Here is an 11,725-nt window from a genome sequence, read left to right as displayed (position 1 = left end):
CCCGTTCTTCTTCTTAAACCTGCAGAACACCAACCTTCGAACAACCCAGGCAGCCATCAGCGACCAGACCCCCATCACCTCTCCAACAACCAGCAGTCCACCGGAAAATCACCAGCCCTCAACCAGTGATTTTTCTTCTTCTTCAACCCGTTTCCACCCTCTCCATTTCGAACATAGAACATCGGCTCACCACCAACGCCATTGACGAACCAGACTCTATCTTCATCTTCCTCTTCGCCACCGGCCACCCATAGACGCATATACAGTAGAGGGGACAATCGGAAAAACAGAATAAAAACGGACAAAAGGAGTTTTGGACAAATAGAGGATTTCTCTTTTGATTTTCGGTTTTAATTTTCATGTATAAAAATTATCAAAAGAAATTCTGTTTCTTCTACACTACAAAAATGGTTTGAGATTTGGATTTTGGAGTTGATTTCGACTGTCCGTTTCCGAGTTCGAGGTTGTAGATAAAGGTTCTAGTTGCCTTGTTCATTTTTATTCAAATTCCGGTCAGAATCCGGTGCGGTTTTCGGCGAGACATTCCCGTAGGGATCTTGTCCGTGTTTTGACATCTCAGATTCAATACAAAGGTCCATTTCTTTTTCATCTCTTTATGTAATTGACGGATATACCTCTTTGTTTCAGCAAGTTTGAATATGTTTGTGATTTGTTAAATCTGGGTTAGTCTCATTGTTATATTGTTTCATTTGTTCTTCATTTATTTTGTCTTACAAGATATGTTCAATAAAAAATGAAGACATGAATGAATTTGAATGAAAATGGAAAACAGTGACTTGTTTGAATCGTGGGATGTCGATCAAAAATGAGTTTGGGTCAAATTCATTAAACTGTTGTTGGATATGCGGGTTTGGGATTGAGGTGTAATTTGATTAAAGTGCTCATTCCTATTTCCAAGTCTGTCTTTTAGTTCCTAACTTATAACCAAATTCTTTATTTAGCTAATACATGTCAACAATCAGCTTTGTGAAGGAATATTTTGAACCTCTTAATTAATAGTGAAAGAACTGTTGTTTCGAAGAAGTTTTGCTGAATTCGAATAAAAGCCGCGCAAGAAAAATTCATATGAATGTCTAAATTGCAACAAGTTCGCTTTTTTGGAAAATAGAACTCTAGGACCATACTTTCTGTTGTGAACTGTGTACACGTTCGCGTGACATAGTTACGATTCTTTTAAAATTAAAATCGAGGTATGTGTTCGCGCAACTTCGGCCAAACTTTCTTAATTTTGATAAAGCGTGATTAATTGTGGACACGTACGCGTGACATGATTTTTTACGCGCCAAATGAAATGAGTACACGTACGCGTGACTCGTTTTAAGATAATTTCTAAAGTAAAAGAGGTAAATGCACCTAGGTTCTAAAATAAGTAATTAGACAATTTAATTAAGCCGAGTATGATTAAAGCGACCGTGCTAAAACCACGGAACTCGGGAATGCCTAACACCTTCTCCCGGGTTAACAGAATTCCTTACCCGGATTTTTGTGTTTCGCGGACTGTATAACAGAGTAAATCTTCCTCGACTCGGGATTTTAAACCTGTGACTTGGGACACCATAAGTTATCCCAAGTGGCGACTCTGAATTTGAATAAAAAATCCCGTTTCGATTATTGTCACTTTAATTGGAAAAACTCCCTTATACCCCTTTCGGGTAGAAAAAGGAGGTGTGACAGTCAACATTTTTAGTAAACGGCATCGAAATCGAGATTTGACGGTTCCATTAGGTTCGTATGATGATTTTGGACTTGGGCGTATATTCGGATTGGATTTTGGATGACCCAGTAGCGTTTCAGCGCCTAATGTTGAAAGTTTGTTCTTGAAGGTTTTGAAAGTTCTTTAAATTGGTTTGGAGCGGGTTTTGATGATATCGAGGTCCAAAAGGAATTTAGAGAACGGGAATAGTTCCGTAATGTCATTTAAGACTTGCACGCAAAATTTGGTGTCATTCCGAGTAGCATAAGTACGTTTCAGCGTATTGGAAGTAAATTGAAGAACTTGAAGTTCATAAGTTAGATTCAATTAGTTTTGAGGTGTGATTCTTAGTTTTAGTGTTGTTTCGGGCATTCCGAGAGTTTGAGCGAGTCTGTTTTATGATTCCAAACTTGTTGGTATGTTCGGGCGGGGCCCCCGAGGCCCCGAGTGTCAATCGGACGAGGCTCGGACCAAGTTGGAAACTTGGAACAAGCACCTGAAGGCCCCAGATTTGTCATAATCGCACCTGCGGTTGGTCAGCTGCAGGTGGAAGACCTAATAGAGTCTTGCGGATCGGTGCAGAGACGTCTGTACTTATCTTCGAGAGGCTATAGGGTGTTAGGAAACTACTCTTTATTCATCTCCTATCGTGCAGTTGATGGTATACTAAGTTTCTTTCTTCTATTCTCTCACAGATGGTGAGGATGCGTGCGGCGGATGTTCCAGATCCGGGAGGAGCTGCTCCCCCCATTGTTGGAGGCCGAGGCAGAGGCCGGGGAAGGGCACCGGGCCGAGGTAGGGTACGAGGGCGCCCCAGAGTTGCCCCAGTAGCACCACCAGCGGATCCAGTGGAGGATCCCATCGTCGAGGAGCAGGGTGAGGTGCCGCAGTAGAGCTAGCCCCGATAGATTTCATGACAGCACCGGGCTTTCAGGAGGTCATGGGTTGTATGCTGCGGTTCATGGATTCTATGACCCAGGCTGGTTTATTTCCAGCAGACCCAGCCACATCTCAGGCTGGAGGGGGAGCACAGACCCCTACTGCTCAGGCTCGGCATGAAATTGTAATGTATCAGACTCCGGGTAAACCGCGGACGGGGCCGAGCCAGTTGCAGCAGTTGTACCTGAGCCTAGACCAGCTGCGAACGGCAAGCCGCAGAAGTTATTGGACAAATGGACTAGGCTACACCCTCCTATCTTCGGAGGCGAGCGTCCTGAGGATGCCCAGGACTTCATTGATAGGTGCAGGGACAGACTGCACAACATGAGGATATTGGAGTGTTATGGAGTGGATTTCACTACTTTCCAGCTGGAGGGCAGGCCCCGTAGATAGTGGCAGTCTTACCTTCTTGGCAGACCAGCGGGTTCTCCTCCCATGACTTGGGGCCAGTTCACATAGCTTTTCTTGGATAGGTACATTCCACCCTCCGAGAGGGAAGAGTTGCGGTATCAGTTTGAGCAGCTCGAGCAGGGTTAGATGTCAGTGACTGATTATGAGCCAAGGTTTTCTGAGTTGACCCGCCATGCACTTATGATACTTCCTACTGATGCGGAGAGAGTGCGGAGGTTTGTTGCAGGGTTGCACTCCGGTATTAGGGCCACTATGGCCCGAGAGGTTGAGATGGGGTCTCCTTATCAAGTGGTAGTAGAGATTACTCGGAGGATTGAAGGCTACCATCAGAGGGGTAGAGAGCAGATGCATCAGGGTAAGAGGGCACGTTCCTTTGGAGAGTTTAGAGGTGCCCCGGCTAGGGGCAGAGGTCAGTTTGGGAGGGGTCAGCATAGCAGGCCCACATATTCAGCAACACCACCTCCTCATGGTGCCCCGGCGCGACCCTATTTTAGCACCATGCCAGAGAGTTCTTACCGCCCACCAGCCATCCAGGGTTCTTCCAGTGGATACTCAGGCCACCAGGGTTCTTCCCGCTCCTATTTTAGTGCCATTCCTGAGGGCAGGCTGGTAGGGAGGACTGAATGACTGTGAGGACTGAATGACTGGGAGGACTGAGTGAATTGATACTTTCAAGAGTATGCATATGGTTTTATGACTGAGTCGCATCGCATTTGACATGTACATGACATATAGGCATAGAGATGCATTTTTCTCATGTTGTACAGTAACACGTCATTCATGACTTTTTGCACACATTGATATGTGGGCACAGAGAGGTATTTCACACTTGCTATCTAGAAAGAAAATGAAACATCTTATTTATTTTGGAAAAATTATAGTTTTCAAACTATCTCACATTTTTCGATGATTTCAGTAAAGGATTTGAGTTTTCACCGTTATTCTTGAAAAGCGGAATTTTTTTCGGAAAAACTGTGAAAAAGCTGGTATCTTATCTCTGGGTTACTTCCTTATGTAAATTCTTTATGGTGTTATGAATTATTGTTGGCTATTGGTGTTGGAACCGACCATGTTCCAGCTCGTCACTGCTTTCAACTTAAGGTTAGGTTTGTTACTTACTCAGTACATGGGGTCGGTTGTACTGATACTACACTTCTGCACGTTGCGTGCAGATGTTGGCTGTTGTTGTTGATGTACCTGCGTTCCGATTGTAGTTGCCTCTTGTTCATGGTAGTCGTAGATTTATAAAACTCTGTTTATGTACTTTTCAAACAAAAGATGTATTTTCTTCATATCAGCTTTGTAAACTCTATTCTTAGAAGCTCATGATTTGTACTACCAGTCCTTGGGAAATGTATAAGATTCAGATAATTCCTTTGCTGAATTGTCTTATTAATATTATTGAAATTGGATAGTTATTAGTTGGCTTATCTAGCGAGTTGGGTTAGGTGGCATCATGACTAGTGGATTTTGGGTCGTGACACCCTTAAACTTTCTATTTTATCCTTAATTATGTTATTCGTAGTAACATAAATCATTATACGGATATACCTTAGATTGGTTGCATATATCAAGAAACTAAATTTCCATCTGATTAATCAATGTAATAAGTAAGATTTTAGTACCTGTCATATATGCAGCTAAAGCAAGAAGTTTATTTTTAGTAAGATTTGTTTATACTCTAAGTATCACGACATAGAAATAAGAATATGATGTATTTATGTAACGGATCACGCATAAATGAAGTATTTTATAAGGAAATTGTATGTAGAATAAGATATAATTGAGTTTTTTTTAAGGATGATTAGTAATTTCTAGTGTAATGACCCAGCCGGTTGTTTTGAGTATTGTAGCCCCGTTCCCCAATTTATTGCTTATTCTATGCTTATTTGTTGGTACGTGACTTGACGGGGTGGTTGGTTTGGTTCCGGAGTGTCACGACCCAAATTTTCCACCTTCAGAACCGTGATGGCGCCTAACATTGAACTTGCTAGGCAAGCCAACGTTACATAATATTACACATTTTTTGTCATTTATAATTAAAGTTTAATAAAACAAAATCAGCGGAAATAAAACCGAAAATACATGATTCAACTATTTACCCTTATACTATTAACGAAAACAAAGTAGATACCACCCAGAAACTGGTGTCACAACTCACGAACAGTCTATGAATACTACAAGTAATGGTTTGAAAGAAAATAAATCTGTCTCGGAGAAAGTAAAACAGAATGAAGTAAAGATAGGAGGGGACGCCAGGGCTTGCGGATGCCTGCAGGACTACATTGGGTCTCCTAAATGCAGTAACAGCAACCAACCTCTCGATCAGCCACTAGCTCCGAAATCTGCACAGAAAGTGCAGAGTGCAGTATCAGTCAACCGACCCCATGTACTGGTAACTGCCGAGCTTAACCTCGACGAAGTAGTGACGAGGCTACGGCGGGGCATAACAACATATATAACATGCAACGGTTTATACTAAAACAGAAAGAAAATACAGAATGAAATAAAACAGTAACTTGCATTAAATAAATACGGAACCCGGTCGTTCTACCAATGCTCAGCTATAACCGATCCTTAAGGGAGTTTCAACACCACAATAATGAACCTCAGCAGAATATGAATACATAAACAACAAATGATGCGGCGTGCATCTCGATCCCACCATATAATCAATAACAGTATAAACATTCACCCTATTACTCCTTGTTGGGCCGTGCAACCCGATCCCACCAGTTCACCCTTATTACTCCTCAATATATAACCCTTATTCCTCCTGTTGCAGCGTGCAACCTGATCCCACCTGTCCACCCTTATTACTCCTTGTTGCGGCGTGCAACCCGATCCCACCAGACAATCACATCCACCCTTATTACTCCTGTTGCGGCGTGCAACCCGATCCCCAATATATATATCAGCACCAATCACAAAATAAAGATAAGTATTTCACAAGTTAACTCAAATCCTCCAAAACACTTATACCTCAAACCAACACAATGGAAGATCACTACAATTATGAAACTTCACCAGTTAAAACTACACAGCGAGACCAACCAAAGTGTACCATGAAGCACCAATAACCAACAAAAAACCAACAGTGTGATATAATGGAACAATGGAACAATTAACAACACCAATAGAGAAGCAACATTTAACAAGAAGCAGTTAGACATGGAAGCATCAATAAGCAAGTAGCAAATAAGACAGGAGAGAAAAATATAGGGAAAAGGGGCAAGGGAACAAGCTAAACAAGTAATTTGGTGATGCATTGGTGCTCGTTACCACACCTATACGCCACACACATGGTATTTCACATAGCAAGCAAGTCGGGGATCCCTAATCCCTCAAGTCAAAGTTAGACCAAACACTTACCTCAAGCCAACAGGTAATTCACAGCTCAAACACCGCTTTACCTCTCGATTTCACCACCAATCCACTCGTATCTAGCCTTATTTAACTTAATAACATAAACGCTAAAGAAATCAATTCCAATGCATAATTAGAGATTTCCCAACATTTTTCCCAAAAAGTTAAAATTGACCCCGGGCCCGCTTGGGCAAAACTCGAAATTCAGACCAAAAATCGATTACCCATTCACCCCCGAGCCCGGATATACAATTGGTTTTGGAATCCGACCTCAAACTGAGGTCCAAATCCCCAAATTTCGACATTCCTGGGTTCTACCCAAAAACACCCAATCCCACCATGAAAAACCCTAGATTTTATGATGAAATCTTGTAAAAAGATGAAACAGATTGAAAGAAATAAGTTAAGAATCAATTACCTATGATTTGGGAAAGAAATGGTCTTTGGAAAATTGCCTCTTGAAGTTTAGGTTTTGAAAAATGTGAAGAATGGGTGAAAATCACGTCTAAGTTATGTTTTGAACAGTTGCAGGTATCGCATTTGCGATCCCAGTTTCACAAATGCAAACTCGCAAATGCGGACATAGCTTTGCAAATACGAAGAATGCCCTAGCCTGCTGTCTTCGCAAATGCGCACAAATGTTCGCAAATGCGGACACTGTTCCAGTCGCAATTGCGACAATGAGCTTCGTAATTGCAAAGGTCCCCTTCCTAGCCCTCTGATCGCAAATAAGAAGTAACTTTGCAAATGCGATGCTTGCATTTGCGATCCAGACTTCGCAAATGCAAAGTCTGCAGATCTGTAACATACCAGAAAATTCCTTAAGTCTCAAAACACTCCGTAGCCTATCCAAAACTCACCCGAGCCCTCGGGACTCCAAACTAAACATGCACACAAGTCTTAAAACATCATACGAACTTGCTCATGCGATCAAATCGCCAAACTGATACCTAGAACTACGAATTCAACACCAAAACACATGAAATTTTCAAGATAGTTTCAAACTTCCTATTTTCTCAACCAATGGTCTGAATCACATCAAATCACTTTCGTTTTTCAACCAAATTTCACAGATAAGGTCTAAATATTATAATGGACATGTACCGGGCTCCAGAACCAAAATATGGGCCCGGTACCAATAAGATCAAATCATTTAAATCATTGCAATTTCAGTCTTATCAATTTTTTTTCAAAAATTCATTTCTCGGGCTAGGGAGCTCGGAATTTGATTCCGGGCATATGCTCGGGTCCATATTTTACTACGGACCCTCCGGGACCGTCGGAACATGAGTCGGGTTCGTTTACCTAAAACATTGACCAAAGTCAACAAAAAATCATCCTTTTAGTCCAAAAATCATTCTTTCTTAAATTTTTCACATAAAAGCTTTCTGGATGCACGCCCGGACTGCGCACGCAAATCGTGGAGAGATAAATAAAGGTTTGTAAGGCCTCGGACCACAGAATTAGATTCTAAAACAAAAGATGACCCTTTGGGTCATCACACGAAGATGTTTCGAAATGGATTGGGACACTTAGTCCCAAGGTAGGAAGCCTAAATTGAAAGAGTTGACCGGATGTTGACTTATGTGTAAATGACTCCTGAATGGAGATTTGATAGTTTCGATAGCTCCGTTAGTGATTTTGGACTTAGGAGTGCATCCGGATATTGATTTGGAGGTCCGTATGTCATTTTGGCTTGAATTGGCGAAAGTTGGAAAAATAGAAGTTTGGAGAGTTGAGAAGTTTGACCGAGAGTTGACTTTGTTTTTACCGAGCTCAGATTTTGGTTTCGAAAGTTGGAATAAGTCTGTTATATCATTTATGACTTGTGTGCAAAATTTGAGGTCAATCGGAGTTGGTTGGTATGTTTCGGCAATTGTTTTAGAAATTAGAAGTTCATAAGTTCATTAGGCTTGAATCGATGTGCGATTCGTTATTTTAGTGTTGTTTGATATGATTTAAGGCTTCAAGCGAGTTTTTATGATGTTTTAGGACTTGTTGGTATGTTTGGTTGAGGTCCCATGGGCCTCAGGTGGATTTTGGATGGTTAACGGATTGAAATTGGACTTAGAAGATTTGCTAAAGGTGTTGATGTTCGGTGCCATCGCACCTGCGGAAGGAGTGGTCGTAGGTGCGGAGTCGCAGGTGCAGCTCGCGATGCGCAGGTGCGAAGGGGAGCTGGGGGGTTGCTGGGTCGCAGGTGCGATAGGTGGTTCGCAGAAGCGGAGTCGCTCCTGCGGAAAGGAGGTCGCAGAAGCGAAAATTGGTGAGGCTGAGGTGGTCGGGTGCTTCCGCAGAAGCAGACGTTTGGGCGCAAAAGCGCTTCCGTAGATGCGATCTTGGGGACGCAGATGCGAAGTGAAGGGACGTAAGTAAGTTCCGCAGGTGCGAAGATTTCGCCGCAAATGCGATTCCGCAGTAGCAGATTTTCGGCTCGCAGGTGCAAGATGCCTGGCAGACTTCATAAAATCGAGGGTTCTGAGGTTTTTCTCATTTATTGACTTTGCAAGCTCGGTTGGAGGCGATTTTTGAGAGGGGTTTCCCTAGATTTCAAGAGTCAAGCAACTTTTGGTCGTTTTTATCTATTAGAGTATTGGATACTCATTGAAGTTCCCACGTAGATTATGTGTTTTAAGGTGGAATTTGGGGAATTTTGGACTAGGGATTGGAGAGTAAGATTTGGTGATTTGAGTGACGGTTTGATGTCGGAATTGGGTAATTTTGGTACGGTTGGACTCGTTATTGAATAGGTGTTCGGATTTTGTAAATTTTGTTGGATTCCGAGACGTGGGCCCGGGGTTGACTTTCGGGTTGACTTTTTGACTTTTGTTAAAGAACCTAGCTTTATCATATGGAATTGATTCCTATATCTTATGTTGATTGTATTAAGTTGTTTGTGGCTAGATTCGAGTCGTTCGGAGGCTGATTCACGAGGCAAGGGCTTGTTGAAGTAGAGATTTGCGCGGTTTGAGGTAAGTAACACTTCTAAACTTGGTTCTGAGGGTATGAATCCCTGAAATACGTATTATGTGGTTAGTTTTGAGGTGACTCACATTCTAGGTGACGGGCGTGTAGGCGTGCACCTTAGTAATTGTGACTCGGTTGATTCCGTGAAACTGTGTAGTCATCTAATCTTGTTATTATTCTTGTATTCTCCATGTGTTAGAGAAATTGAGCTGTGATTCATGTTAGAAATCATGTCTAGGCTATATGTTGGTACTGTTGGGACCCACAGAGGCGTTTTGTTGTTAAATTATTTGCTTAATTTGTAATTATGTACTAACTCACATCTATTATTTGCATATCATATCTCAGTCTCCGTTGTCATTTTGTTGTTACATCATATTATCAATGTTTAGGCTGATTGTCATGAGATTTGTTAGCCCGAGAGACTGGAGAGATTGATGACTAAGTGAGGCCGAGGGCCTGATTGTGAGTGATATTTATGGGATCGGCTTGCACGCCGCAGCAAGCTTTATTGATTCATGCCATGATTGGCTTATATTAGCGCTTGGGCAGGATCCGGCCCTCCGGAGTCTGACATACCAGCAGTGAGCATAGGTACCTACTGAGTGCGAGTGCCGACTGATTGAGAGTGCTAAGCGATTGAGAGTGCTGAGTGATTGGGAGTGCTGAGTGATTGAGCGTACTGAGTGAGGATGAATGCTTCGAGAGTATGAGTATATGACTTTATCACTGTGTTTCATTATAGTTGACATGCATACTTGACATAGACATTGAGATGTGACATTCCTCATATTAGTCATACTTGGCATATTCTACCTTTCTTGTGCTCAAACTGTTAAAAACTAGAAAGCAATGTCTACATTTCTGTGCTGTCTGTAAACAGATTATTGGATTTCTCCCTGAATTATCACTGTTATTATCTGAATTTGGACTGTACCTATCTGAGCTCATCACTGCTTTCAGCCAAGGTTAGTCGTGTTACTTATTGAGTACATTGCATCGATTGTACACATACTACTCTCTGCACTTCGTGAGCAGATCCAGGTACTTCTAGACACGGCAGTTGCTAAAGTTGGAGCTTCATCTGCTTGTAGACGCTTTGGCGCAGACCTCGACTCTCCTTCCTTTCAGTTTATTTAGCACTGTTCTATCTTTCTAGACAGTTGTATTAGTAGTTTGACTATGTTGACTGTCGCGCCCCCTTTTTCTCGCGAAATCAGGTTTTGACATTTCTGAGACAACTTCCTTCCTTTTGGGACGGGGTAAGGGATTTGAAGAGTCGCCACCTAACAGATTAAGGTGCATTGGGCAACTAAAGCGATTAACTCATATAACCAGTTTACATCACCAGAGATCGGGTAAGGGCTCAAAATTACCTTGAGGGGAAGGTGTTAGGCACCCCTCGAGGTCCACAATGGTGGGTCCCGGCCGAACTTAAATTAAGCGAATTAGTCTTAAAAGGGAGGAAAACAAATTGGGACAGATACAATATTCAACTTATTTTTACACAGGAGTATAGGGGTGGTCCTAAGTTTTTTGGCATATAGGATCATTCCATGCAATGCTTTGCAACTCCCTCAAGTCGGGGTTTTACTCATAGCATTAGTGCATGGGCTATCATTTCCTTTGCTACCCAATTACTATCTTTCAGTTGTTACCTAAGCGTTCTAGTAGCTTCTAACTCGTGCCTTATGCGTGCATTACCCATCCCTTTCCTATGGTCCTGGAGGTGTTTAGGACCTCTATTTAGGGTGGTTATAGACTGACCTATGTTGCTTAAATGAGAAAAGCTAGGCGACAAAAAAAGTTCAAATAGGACTATCATGTAAGGAGCAAATAAGGGCTCATATTAACCTCCACAAATAGACAACAAATGCACGCAGTTAAATCAGCAGACTTCATTAATTTAGGATCCTATAGACAGGATATCTAGATGACCAGAAACAGAATGCAAAACAGCAGTTTATTAAAACGGGCATCTGGACCTATCAATTTGCGTACTGATTTTGTTAAGCCCTGAATCTGGGCATTTTCAGGCAGTAAGATCGCTTCATTCAATTGCTCTGTCATAAAGAAAGGGAAGGAAATATTTTTTCGATCAATATCACAATTTCAGGTCCAGAATCATTAGTAACCCCTACGGATTTGCCTAAGTGATAACCAGAATTAATCGAACTCAAAACTGATTAACAGAACTCTATAGGCATGATATCTACAACTGTTAATTATAGACCTATAACATGATTTCTAAGTGAATTACTGATTTTAGCTTTAAAAGACAGGTTTTATCCCTTTTAGACCCTGTAGGCGTGCTTTCTAATTAATTTA

Source organism: Nicotiana attenuata, chromosome 5 (genome assembly GCF_001879085.1).
Source record: "Nicotiana attenuata strain UT chromosome 5, NIATTr2, whole genome shotgun sequence".
Lineage (NCBI taxonomy): Eukaryota > Viridiplantae > Streptophyta > Magnoliopsida > Solanales > Solanaceae > Nicotiana > Nicotiana attenuata.
The sequence above is the reverse complement of the archived record's forward strand: the minus strand, read 5'-3'. Positions refer to the sequence as shown.